The sequence below is a fragment of the Schistocerca piceifrons genome, chromosome X, assembly GCF_021461385.2.
Source record: "Schistocerca piceifrons isolate TAMUIC-IGC-003096 chromosome X, iqSchPice1.1, whole genome shotgun sequence".
In the NCBI taxonomy this organism is placed as follows: domain Eukaryota; kingdom Metazoa; phylum Arthropoda; class Insecta; order Orthoptera; family Acrididae; genus Schistocerca; species Schistocerca piceifrons.
The window spans coordinates 476,295,148-476,309,685 of NC_060149.1; positions in this window are offsets into that span (position 1 = coordinate 476,295,148).

Below are 14,538 nucleotides of genomic sequence, written 5' to 3' on the forward strand. Positions count from 1 at the left end.
CAAGAATTTGCATATTCAGATAACGACGGTAAAAATTTACGAGACCTAGAAAACTGTGGACTTGTTTTTTGTGGATGGAACTGGAATGGCTCTGATTGCTTCTAACGTTTCAGGATCCGGCTGAATGCCTTCAGAAGAAATAATATGTCCCAAAAACTTCACCTTTGTCCTACCGAACTCAGATTTTTCCAAGTTAACTGTAATTCCAGATTCTGCTAAAATATGTAACACGCTGTTGAGGATGTGATTGTGTTGTTCCCATGAGGCTTCTGCAATCAGAATATCGTCCACATATAAGGTGATGTGACGTTTTAAGAACTTAGGTAATATGGAATTTAGCCCGCGAATGAATGCTGCCGAAGAAATGTTCAAACCAAAGGGAAGTTTCCGAAACTGATAACAAACGCCGAAACAAAGGAAAGCTGTTATTTTCTACATTCTGGATGAAGTTCGATCTGATAAAAGCTGGATCAGAGATCAATAGAAGACAACACTTTTACGCCATTAAAATTTTGAAGAAGTTCTTCCATCGTTTGCGGCCTGTCTGTTTCAGGAATGATGATAGTATTGATTTGTCTCGAATCTAAGACAAGTCTGATCGATCCATTTTTCTTCTCAACAACATGTAATGGATTGTTGTATGAGCTTACTGCAGGCTCAATAATGCCTTCGTCAAGCATAGATTGTATTTCTGTTCTAACACGGTCCCTATAATGTGCTGGAATTACGTATGGTCTAACACAAAATTTAGTATGCTCACGAACACGAAATTGGTATTGAAATCCATTGATTGTTCCTGTTTTGAGAGTAAAAACTGTGGAATGTGCTTGTAAAATCTCAAAAAGATCCTGCCTATCAATGTAATTACAGTTCTCAATTGTTTGAATCTTACGTAACGGAAGTGTGGGACAATCGTTCGATTTGTTGCATTTGCTAAAAGTTATTTCACTAATTACTGAAATGGGACTGCCAGAGTCAAGTACTGCCGTAAATTTTACGTCATTTACTGTAATGTGAATCACAGGATATGCAATGTTGTTATGTTTTACATCGTGCTCCTGGAGTAAGATGTCCCTAATGTCTTCCATTTTTACGTAATTACTAGCTACGGCAGCTGCGTCGTCAGTTTCATAAGTACGTTTTGTGGCTGCCAGCGGTATGAGTCATTGCCTATTGTGTCTTTGTTGGCGCACGTTGTTATTGGAATTTGGAGACCTGACTTCTACAAATTCACCTTGTCGAGAGGGCCCTGCTCTGTTAGAATCCCGCCAGTTCTGATGCAATTCAGGTCTGTCGTTACGATCATATCGTCTGCCGTCATGTCGTTAGATTCCATAGTTTCTTTCTTGTCGGTCACGTGGTGGAGAATTTCTCCTTGAATCGTAACTGCGCGCTGGACCGTTGCATCTAAAGTTATTGTATCGCCCTTGATAATAATTATTTTGGTTCTCAAATTGTCTGTTTCCCTGATTGTTTCTGTGATAGTCACCACTGCAGAGAGGTGATCTTTCCCTGTAATTATTACTACTCTGCCAACGGTTGTCATACGGGTGGTGTCTGTTTTGGTCACGATTTGTGTTGTGAGAATAGCCTTGTCGTGTCCAGTTATCGTTTCTTTCATCGCGGAATTGCGACGGATGTGACTTGTAAATGTTGTGTTCCTGTTTTCGCGTTCCGCGATTGTCAGTGTCAATTTCTAATTCTTGTAAAAGTCCCTGAAAAGCTTCAATGTCGTCTTTGCAACGTCCTGCCAAAATAATATGTCGTAAATGTTCAGGTATTTTGATTAATCAAATGCGGATGAGTTCTGAGGGGCTGTATGGGTTTGACAGGTACTGATTCTTGTGCAACATGTCTTCAAAATATTTCACAAGACTGGAAAATTCAGATTGTTCGAGATGTTTCATCATTATGATGCTATGTTTTACTCGGTCTTGTGTAGCTTAAGGCCAATATGCTGAGAGGAAGGTATGGTAAAAGTCTCCTTCACTGTGACAATCGTGAATGACCGATCGCATTCTTACAGCTGGTTCATTCTCTAAATAGCCACACATAAATTCTAATCTGTGCTCTAATGACCAGTTGGGAGGAAAACAATGACAGAATTGATGGAGACACGCTTGTGGATGAATGTCGTTGCCAGAATTCTTAAATGTTTTAAATTTACATGTAGTAATGAACAGCTTATAGTCAAAATCATTATGTCGGCGAGTCGCATATCGGTCATTGTTACGTCGTTTCGGCGGTTCCATTTCAAAATTCGGTGCACCTTGCCAATTTCTTTCATAATTTCCGAAATGCGCTGTGTTATTATTTTGTGACTGTTCCGTATTTCTATGTCCCTCTTCCCGTATTGGGGCGCGAGTGTCCTCTAAAATACGTAATTCTTGTATGACCTGTGTCAGCTGATCTTGTACTTCCCGGATGTCTCTTTGGTGTTGCGTTTAATTTGATTCTGATTTTGTTTGAATTTCCTAATTTGTTCGCACTCTTCTGTGTCATTAAAGACTAACGGTTTTGTATCATTCAGATTATCATCTACCTTCGTAGATAAATTATTTAGCTGATGCGAAAGTTCAACTACTTTCTCTGATAATGAACTAATTTCCTCCATGTGTCTTTCTGAACCAATTTTCAGAGTATCTACTGTGTCCTTTAAGTTTTCCTGAGTTTTTGCAAGTACCGTAACCGAATCGGTAGATGCAACTGAGTCAATTTTAGCTTGCAAGGTCTCATGATTTTCATGAACAATAGTTTGCAGTTCTTTTATGGCTGCTTCGTGATTCTGTAATGCATTTTCATGACGCGAAAAAATAGGTTGGAAATGCTCACAAATTTGTGTTTTTACGTCATTACAGACTTTTTGACATTTCGATTCGATTTTATGTAACTCAGTAGTTAAATCTTCACGTGTTTGTTCAAGCGTGGTGTGAAGATTTTGTTACATTGCGTCTAACTGTTGCTGTGTTTGTCTCTGGTGTTGTTCCGTTGTGTCTAACTTTTGAAGATTTTGTCCCATTTGTTTCTGATTTTGTTCAAGCGTTGTGTCTAACTTTTGTAGCCTTTGTCCCATTTGTTGCATTAACTGTAATAACAATGCACTCGTGTCTGAAACATGTTCCTCAGTGCTTTTCGGCAGTGAATTTGCATCGGCAACATTCACATTTTGACAAGCAGAAAATGTGTCTTGACTTATTTGAGAAAACGTTGAGGACCCAAAACCTGAATCTACAGTATTTGCAAGATTGTGTTCTGTCATTTCGGATTCCTGAGGCGAACTGTTGCTGATCGATCGATCGATAATGCTTCCCTGTTCACTGATTGTTTCACTGTCTACACCATTATTTGCCGCCCGCTCCATTTCCCTATGCACAATTACCAAATTACTACTTTGAACATTAGTTAATTCATTACTCGGTGGCGCTAACACACTGCTTTCGTCTTCACTGTCATTTCTCGGTTTACTTTGGAGCCTAGTATTGAGTTTTTCACACGCCATTATTGTCACAATAACACAGAAAAACACAATTGGAAGAGTAAAATAAGAAAACACAATATCATAGCACTGAAAATAATATCTAGTTAATTGCAAGCGCAGCTGCGAAATACTTGGTGCAAATCTACATGCATACCACAATAACAATGAAAGACTGCAACTACAAAGGAGATTCTCTCTACAATTACGCGCTAGCAATAAACAGTAGCTACACTAATTACACAAACTACAAGAAAAAAAATCAGAAGTTTCCAGTGAGGTATCCTCGGCTAAGGGTCGACATATGAAACGTCCCCTTAGAATAATTTATACATGACTGTGCTTAAACTGACACACAATATTTTTAGAGCAACGCAATCTGACTTTCAAAAATCCGTACAAAAGAATGGCCCTGACTAACATTAACCTACACCTTTCACAAATCACTTGCCTCACAAAAATCTTCGTTACTCGAACTACTGCAATACAGCGAGCGCCACTACTGCCAGCTAAATAAAAGATTCAAACTACGGAAGGCACTAACTACTGATAGGCATAGTTAGCAAATGAAAGATTTTAATAGAGAACAAACAATGTATTTACCTTAATAGTGTTGAAAAATCATAATATACATAGCAGTTCATGACATCCAGTCTTATAAATTTCAAAACTCCGCCATTTCTCTCCCCACATCCACCACTGCTGGCGGCTCACCTCCAACTGCGCAACGCTACGCGCTGTTCACATCCAGCTACCGCTGCCCAACACTACAATGGCAGACAACAATGCAAACTAGCCACAGACTGCACACAGCACAGCAAGTGATTTTCATACAGAGCGCTACATAGCGTTACCAATATAAAAACCTAAACAGCCTACTTACAAGCTTCATAACAATGACTCACAAAATCGGTTTGCAAGTCACCGAATGATATCTACGAAATCTGCGAAGTAATGGATTTCTATACAGATTTCCTTTACGATTGAGGCGTTGTTTATATCGTGGTCAGAAATCCACGCTTGGTAAGAGAAGCGAATATGCAATTTCGTTCGTGAATCGACGAGTGGTGCGAGTTTCTCAAGTATCGCGTCGTTGGTCTCTGGCTTATTGATGAAACCGTAATTTGCCACAAGTATCTAAAGTTTTCAACAGATATCCTTCAACACTACTGGAAGAAATCATATGGGACACATGGCAGTTAATTTAGTACCAGCGTAGTGGATGTCTCACTCATTACACGCATTTAATTACAGACCATCTTACAGAACATTTGGAGATCGATGGATCGGTTGTTCGTGAAACACAATCTGGGCTGCACGCTCACAGGTTATTACATCCCTTCAGTTTTATCTGTGAGCGAAAATAAAAACAAGACATCTACTACGGAACACCGACATGAAATACCGTGTAAAGCGAGTTCGTTCTGCGGTAAGTCTAGATGGAATTCAACGTGCGGTTCGAATTTCAGTGCTCAAGGTCAACATTTCGAAGACTTGATATGAAAATCATAATAATAAAAACACGAAACTTATCTGCGATACTTGTTTGCTTACATATGGTGCAGGAGAGCTTATGTTTTCGGGATATGTTCCACTGACGGCAAGACAGTGGTTTTCGTCGCCGATATCTTGTTACTAAAGTATTTGAGTAAGTTGTACATGTATTGTGTCATTGAATTCGTCTTTGAAGGCTTTTTCCAATGCCACAGAAGAAGTATATAGTTCTATTAAAAGAAAGAAACGATATTGGTTTCATAAGACGCCTGTTACAAATGTAATAAACTACTAGCATTTATCGGAAAATTCGTAGCATGGTCCGCTATAATTTAGAGTAAACCGCATCACGATATATTTCACTCAGTCTGGACATATTCTGAGTGGCCCGTCTCCCTCTCTCTCTAAATCACACTACCACAAATGAAATAGTGAAATTCAGTTTTGTTGTAAGGAGTAACTAAATTATTAATTAACAAAATTTATGAATTTTAACTTTCTTTACTCACTGCATAATTTCGGTTTCATTCAAAAGTTGGTACTGTAAAATTCAGCTTGACCACAAATTTTATGATCACTGGCAAAAATGTTTTAGTTACAGTACGTGAAAATATGTTTGACTTAATATATGAAAATTTATACTCAAGGAGATAATGGAAACACATGGAATTATAAGAGCTTATCAGTTAATACTGCAGAATACCACATTATAAGCCTACATGATTTCCATAAAGGAATAGGCATCAAACAACAAAAACCAGAGTTAAACCATTTCCAACGACCTTCATAACCGGTGCACTTATATATCAGTATTAGTTATGGTGCTTTTGAGTAATTCAAATTACTTGACACCCGTGTGTGTGCATGTGTGTGTGTGTGTGTGTGTGTGAGAGAGAGAGAGAGAGAGAGAGGGAGAGAGAGAGAGTGACTGAGGGAGGGAGGGAGGCAGAGAGAGAGAAAGAGAGAGAGAGATTTCTCATACAGCGTAGTATAAATCGCCTTAGTTAAAAATGAAAGATAGATGTAAAGAAAATCATGAAAATGGTCAAAATGTTGCCATATTTTTCGCTGCGAGGGTGTATTACATTTGTAAGCTAACTACAATAAGAGATCGCAATTATGGTCGATGTAACATGCAAATAATCAAAACTAAATTAACGTATAGCATGAGTGTAGCAAACCTATAGTTGCTATTAGGCTTACAGATCAGGATGGTGACTTACTCAAAAAGAGGTGGAAAAAAACTGTAAAGCGTGTTGTGAATTATGCAGTGATGAAACACAAGCAAACTCACCTACCTCATGCTATGTCAAAACAAAGTTTGTGGATACACATTCTAAATTTGACATGATATACATTTACAAAAACATCCTTTACTTCATTTCTTCAGATTCGTTGTATTTTTGTACTCTGATTATCAATAAAATTATATGTCACGTAACCAAAGACTGAGGTTAGTAAAGTACTTGCTTTCGCACCATACAGTGGGTTTCTGAGGGGTATAATGCTAATTACTGATACACATTACCTCCAGCCATGTCTCTCCAATACGATGTCCATACTTTGGTCACATTCCCCTACATTCGAACCATCGGCCGCGGTGCAATCTGCGGTACCTATATGTCAGTTTCTATCTCAACAACGTAGCTTTTCGCGTCGACATTCCTGAATGAACGCTTCACGGAGCTCCTGCCACGTCAGATTTGTAAGCATCAAACGGACAACTGAAATCTCCTGACGATGATGAAGGGGTAAGTTGTCGAAAGCTTGAGACTGAATACAAATTTGACCCGGCAATTATTCTGTGAGACATTTATTTCTCAATTTCCATCTTGCCTTTATAGCAACTGTTCTTCATAGAAAACGATCATTATGACAACTATTATAGCATTGAGATGTGATCGGACATCTACTAACGTCTATAACGCAATGCAATTGGCTTATAATGTACCGCGATCTTAAGGGATGAGTGGCTTATTTCTTGGATTTCCTGCACACTGTTTATAGGGTTTATTACATCAAAGTTGACAAAATGAAGCTATTTTTACAATATATTCTCATTTTGTATCGTAGGACTTCTTTTGAGCTTGATATGTAACAAAGACGTTTTTGTGGTACTCTAAGACATATTATTTACTCTTATGTATATACTAGTTAAATGTCATTCATCTGCGCTCAAACACCATTGTATTTCCCTGGATGAATTTCAAACGTGCGGGATATAGTATGTCGACTCTCGCATTTTCCTTAATTCGGCTCAGAAGTGAAGGGCAGTTGAGTTAAACTTCATATTTGATTTGAACGTTGGTGAAGGCTTATAAATATGCTATAAATAAGTTCTATTTCATAAAATGTATTGTTTTCCTTTACATTAAGCCGGACAACATCAGGAAAAAAAACTGGGTATATGATGGTTGGCCATGTGAAGCAGCAATGGATCAGATGGGGCTGAATATAGGGTTTGATGTTATGTGAACGGCTTGTTGTTTGCAAAACTATGAGAACTGGGCATTGGTCAGGTAGAACACAAGAAAACTAAATTGTAATACTATACTCACTCAGTTCACTCAGCTAGTAATGAGAGACCTGAAAATTTCGTTGACTAGGAATCACGATGCGATTTTTCAAGAACATGTCTCGTGTCATTGTTTGTGAAAACCAAATTCACTTGTCCTTGCAGCCAGCCATAACGTCTGATAAGCTGGACGAAGGCAACAGAGTAAATCTTGATAATTTATGATTGTGTGCGGCATTTAATTACCGTTATCGTGTTACAAATCACACCATATCATATTAATTCGGTACACTTGACCGTACACCACTTCAGATGAGGACAATGTACGCATGAACCGTGATGGGGTGCATCCTAACAAAACAATGCACATTGAATGACATTTCTAATTAACTAAAAGTAACCACTAATGTGGTATTTCAGTATAACCATTGTCTTAATTTTCCTTCTCCTAATCCCCATAACTTTTGTCGCTCAGTTCCCGTAATTTTTGCCAGGTCTGCGAAGACTTCCACATTGCAGCTTGTCAGAGACAGATTATCAACTACGGTTATGGTGATATGACCTTGTCGCTTGTACTTTCCGGTCAATCAGTATTTCCTATATACATATGCTTGAAGCGTGAACCTGTAGCTGCCGTGGAACACCAACTCAGTTTGAACATTAGTGGTTAAGGGAAACTACTTAAGACGATATTCAATGTGACACACATGTCGTGTCGTCGGCCATTAGTTCATATTGAATCCCCTACAAATCATAATTCGAACACCTTCATGATGCACCCGCTCCAATCCAGAAAATACGTGACAAACTTTACTGAAACATCACAACCAGCACAGCGAGGGTGCCAGAAAACGGTACCGCAAAACATGATCACAGAGCACTCTTTCCTCTAGCCTCGTGAAACTGGCCAAGAGGAAACCACAACTATAGATCCATGCGGATAATGATAATACGTTTGACCGGCCGCATGACTGCTAGTTCCTTAGCGCCAGAACATTATTGTTATGAAGCGAATGTGATTCAGAGAGATAAACCCATAATATTTTAACAAGAATTAAAATATTTTTTGGCCCCTAAAAGCAAATAGCATAAAAAGCACAAAATAAAACATCAATGCTTCCGCTTTCATCAGTATGTCAAATGGAAATCTGCTGCCAAGATATGATCTTAGACCTTTATGGAGACTGAAGTCAATTCCATAGCTTCCCATATGTCGTATCTCGTAATATTTAAACTAATAAGCAAGTGAATTAGAGACACACATCTCCATTTAGATCTGATGACACGTGGTGGCATACACTCCACAATACGCCGAAAGCGCTGGGAACCTTCCTGATCAATGACCGCAAAAATGATACCCACAACTCAAGGAGACTAGTTGAAATTTGACCCAAGTTTCGTATATCTTGACTGGTGTCGTCCTAGATGTGCTCAGTGGGATTTGGGGGAGGGGTATAAAAAATTCTCGTATTGTTGAACATTCTACAAACAAACGGGGTACAATTACGATGCAATAGGTTGGTACACGGTCGTGGTGAAATTACAGTTCACCTGCGGGTGCTGAAGGCGTACGAATGATCCAGTAGTAGGGTTCTCTACCATTAGCTAGTCACAGATGGTAGTAGACGTAAAGGGGCCTTTCCATCATATGTAAACTCTCCATACACAATGGGACTTTTTCTGTTAGCTGACAGGCTGTATCACCTCATAATTATTTCGACGAAAACGTACCGTGCCATGAACATATACCAACGTGTATCGTGGATCACCAGTCCACGCTACCTTTCTTATGCCTCGACCGCCCAGTTATGTTGGGAATCCTGCACCCATGTTAACGTAGACTGATGAACCAAAACATTATACCACTGCCCACCACAAGACTGAATGTCGCCGAGTGATGACACTGGCACGTTCCCCGGTAAATAAAGTATATAAGAGGAACATAGATGAGTTGAGAAATTATTCTAGCGACGGTACGGGCCGCAAATGAGGAAATCCACTGACGTAAGTGAATTTGACAAAGGACAGATTGTTATAGCTCGTCGCTTGGAAGTGGCGCACCTGTTCGTCTTTGAGCATCTGTGGAAAGTGGTTGAAGGACTGTGAAACAACAAGTAGGAAACAAGCTGTTACACGTCCACGCCTCATCACACAATGTGGAGAAAGGATGCTGGCTCATTCTTTAAAGTAGGATAGGCGGCGAGCTGTGGCAGATCTGACGACAGAAAACATTGTTGGTGCAGGCCCGAGTGTTTTGGACCGTGCCGTTGAGTGCACATCTACATGTGCACGACAATTCTACAATTCACACTTAAGTGCCTGTCGGAGATTTCATGGTACCACTTTCACTCCATTTCTCAACCGGTCCACTCTCGAACAACGCGCGGGAAAAACGAACGCTTAAATCTTTCCTAGCAAACTCTGATTTCTCTTACTTTTTTACAATGATTACTATTGAGAGTAGGGTCCTGCAGCAGACGACTTTTACACGTTCTCGTGTTGACCCAACAGGATCATTGAGATTGGACCGTGTATCAATTGAAATCTGTTACCTCGTCGGATGAATCACGTTTCTCGTTACAACATATAAATGGTCGTGTTCACATACACCATCATCCATGCGATCGACTACTCGAAACAAGCAGTGCGCTACGGACGCAGGCCTGTTGGGGAAGTATTATTCTACTGGGGGAATTGTTATTCTCTTGGGGACATTCACCTGTGCTTCCATGGGTCCTGTGATATAAACGAAAACACGATGATACCTGTGGACTACGTCAAAGTTAACGCGGACCACCTGCATTCCTTCATACTTGATGTCTTTCCCGACCGTGACAGCATCATCTAACAGGATAACTCTCCGTGTCAGGAGGCCATAATTTTTCTGCAGTAGTTTGAGGAGCATGAAAGTAAACTCACGCTGTTGTCTTAGCCACCAAATTCATATGATCTGAAGCCAATGAAATAAATCTGGGAAGCTGTCGAGCAGTAGCTGCAAGTCCAAAAACCGCCTGCTCTTAATTTAAGAGAATTGCGTGGCCTGCACGCAGACACCTGGTACCATATACCTTCGAGTATCAACCAAGAATCCATGCCATGCAGAATCGCTGCTGTATTGCGTTCTAAAGCAGACTCTTGAGCCATAATACCCATTCCAACGGTAAACTAAATGAATTTCACGGTGGTGCCTTACATTTCCATGGTTTTCGCAAAAACTGAAATATATAAACATAAAAAAAAGTTTTCAAAATGACACATCGCGAGAGCTCTCTTTTCAGTATTTGCATCTATATACTCCTGTAACCATCGTGACTGGTTGAAGGGGATGGCCTGGGTGACTCTAATAAGATTCATCTCCAAATTGAGACATTGCTGGAGGTTTCTGAAGTGCAGAATGTATCTCTGTTTATTCCCCAGAGTCATCATTAGCTTAGGGTTGGAACCATTTCACGAGGCTCGGGAGACAGTGACAAGTCACTATGCGCGTAATGAAAATGGGTAGTATATGCTAGATCTGCTTCCGCGATATATCCTACACCATAATCCGCAGCCACATTTCGGAACTGATCTAGTCTGGTGATTTTCTTGCCGATCAGGCATCGGAACCCTCCAATCGGCAGAGATTGTTGCATGGCCAGTCCGTGTAATTTTTTTATATCCAAGTATAGGATGTAACTTAAATCGGGCGCGAGACAAGGATACGTTGGAGAGAAAGTTTCCAACTCAGGATTTCAGGGACTGGGATCCAAATGGCCTGTGTTTTGTAGCGGGCACTCAGATCCCTTGAGTCACACTGCAACGCATGTTAGTAACTGAGCACTGGATGTCCCACAGAGGGACAATTATTATGTGACAGCTCACAGTCTCAACCAAGTTACTGGTGGTAATTCCTAAAAACGCTGCTAAACAACATGTAGAGGAAGGCAACAGCGTACTGTCTCCAACAGGGCCATGCCTATTAAAGCACTGTGGTATTCAAAACAGTCTTCGGCGTGATGGCTACTTTTAATCAACATGTGTGGTTTGTCTTGTTACTCTGCCCTTGGTGTTGTGGGAATTTCCAATGGTTTGGCAGTGGGAGAGCGATACAAGACAACATTGGGTGGTTTGGGAAGCATATCAGATAATGATTATCTCGTTTCTGGCTTTGACCTGAGAAAATCGTAGCCTTGGTGAAATAGTATAATGAGTGGGTGATACTGGAAGACAGTGGAAGGATGATTCTGAGTTTTTTGGAAATGGGAGCTGTATTCATCGAAGGGTGACAGGAGGAGGCTGACCAGACGCTATTGTGGACAAGATCAATGGTCCTTCTAGATACTCTAGACTGAAGTTGAAACAGTACTTAACTAATGTGCTATCTTTGATCTCCTACTCTCCCTGAAGCCTTCCTCTTTATCTACGTTTCCCCTTGACCTCGCCACAGGTTGGTCCTTCTTAATCTTGCGTTTGAGTGACTTTCTCCTCCATTCCCACCTTCCCCACTCAATATTTCTTTCTTTTCTGAGGAAGAAAGATATAAGTTCCGAAAGCCGCATATAGTTGTTTTCTACTTTTAAGCGTGTCTCTTGACAAGTATTTGGAATTCACCTCTTGAAAGTAAGTAGTTGCATCCTTCCTGTCTTTTGAAAAATTCTTGATGGTAGCCATTAGATAATTATTTCTGTGTGATTCAAAATCTTTTGTTCATTTATTATCATTAAAACACAGTGCTGTAATAGTATGTACAGGATGCTGAGTGGGAGAGGTGATCATCAAAGGGAGGCAGTGAAATAAAAGAGTTAATTAAATTAGGATATCTTCTCAGTGACAGAATACAGAAAGGAAACGAGTTGGGGGCAGAGGTACAGGTTGACTGCTAGTCTAGGAGCCTGGTCAAAGAAATGTAGATAATATGAAATGGGAGAGGTGGTGGTTCACGTTCATGTGGATGGTGGCTGGTCCTGTGAACCCAGCCACTCTGGCTGAAGTCTGGAATAAAAGAAAGCTTCTGCTGGGCCAAAAAGTTGGAAACCAAGAGAGCGAAGCAACAGCGCCTTTCCCTCTAACGCCTTCCATCGACCACACATCTGACTCATCTCTCACGTTCCCATTGGTTAAGATGGTGCCGTGGGTATGTGGGTCTGTTCAGCAGAGATGCTGAAAAGTGGCGTGATGTTGAAATCAGCATCTTATACTGGATTAAACTACCTCTTTCCTGAAAGGAGGGCTGGAGTGATACATAAGCGTTGGTGAAATTATACTGAGACAGTGTTTTAAGGACTCCACAGGAGATTTTTAAACAAAATTTTTTTAAACCAATTCCCTAAAATATTCTTAACTGACTGGTCACCCCGTGCATCCTCCCTGTTCCGACAGTGTTCACAAAAGAGCGCCAGAAACACCTTTGGCAGACGCGTTGGCCAGATAGAGGACCTACACAGGAAGCCTCTGTTACAATTGATTTTCTGTAGTGTTATTAAGAGAAAATTGCAAAAATTTCCTGTTAAATCAAACATTTAAAAATGGACTAATCTTTACTGTGTTTATGAATAGTAGCAGTGTAGTAATTAGATATTAATCTGGTGGATGTTCACACTGGAAATAACCGCTAACTGTAAGTAACTTCAAAGTTACTGATAAACACAAACTCGAAATTCGCTGATACTTGTATTACCATATACAAAATTTGTACATCATTTCCACTAATACAGCTCTTGTTATACGCAGAAGCTAAACGCACTTGTGAGCTTCATGTGCTATCACATGTAACTTCTAGGAAAGTATTTAAAATGGACCATCGTTTTATACCTGATAACTTACAATTACCCAAATTAGAGAAACAGAACAAGTAAACGTTACTTTCTGCACAGATTCTAAACTGTAAAATTAGTATGGGGGTAAAAATAGATACTGGCCATGTATAAAAGAAAAACTCACTCCCAACGGCAGAAAGAAAGAATAGACTCAGTAGCATGGTAGAGGGTAAGAATTAGACAGAAGTGTACTCAAAATAGTCAGGTAGTGCCCAAGGGCATTGTCTCTAAAAAACGGCAGAATAGACAATGGGTAACCTCACTGCCTTGGGAGTGTAAGAATCTGTGCTACTGGAAAGTTGTCAGAATTAGATCTTATCTCCCATGGGCAGGAGTACAAAAACATCTAATACAAGTACTTAACAGTCCTTATAACTAATTCACGGGTTACACAATTGCTAAGGAATAATCACAAAAATTTATCCTAACTCACACCAGCTACACTTTCGAAAATAAAGTTGTTGTTGTTGTGGTCTTCAGTCCAGAGACTGGTTTGATGCAGCTCCCCATGCTACTCTATCCTGTGCAAGCTTCTTCATCTCCAAGCAACTACTGCACCCTACATCCTTCTGAATCTGTTTAGAGTATTCATCATGAAGTAGTGCCTTATAACGCATCACATATTCTCAGTGTGTTCAAAAAAATGTGTGTGAAATCTTATGGAACTTAATTGCGAAGGTCATCAGTCCCTAAGCTTAAACACTACTCAACCTAAATTATCCTAAGGACAAACACACACACCCATGCCCGAGAGAGGACTCGAACCTCCACCGGGACCAGCCGCACTATGTATGTTCATGGTGCTGAGACGTCACCTGAAGGTGGGGGTTAAAATTCAAAGAACTATCTTAAGAAATAATTGTATTGTATTTCGCTTGTGTACATTCAAGCGTAAACGAATAATCGCAGCCAGTTTAAACACTAGTAAGAAAATGTTTTGATCTATAGACATCCAATGATCCTGATCAATTAAGCTCTAGTAATCCACTTGTCAAACATAAATTGACTTATTTCGACATAAGATCCATTTAAATAACACAACCGTTGTGTAAGAAAATGGTTGGGTAGATGATTTGGGGGAGGGGAGCAACGAGCGCGGCCATCGGTCCCATCGGATTAGGGAAGGATGGCGAAGGCTGTCGGCTGTGCCGTTTTAAGGGAATCATCCCAGAAATTGCCTCAAGCGCTTTAGGGAAATAATGGAAAACCTAAATCAGGATGGCTGGACGCGGGGTTGAACCGTCGTCCTCCCGAATGCG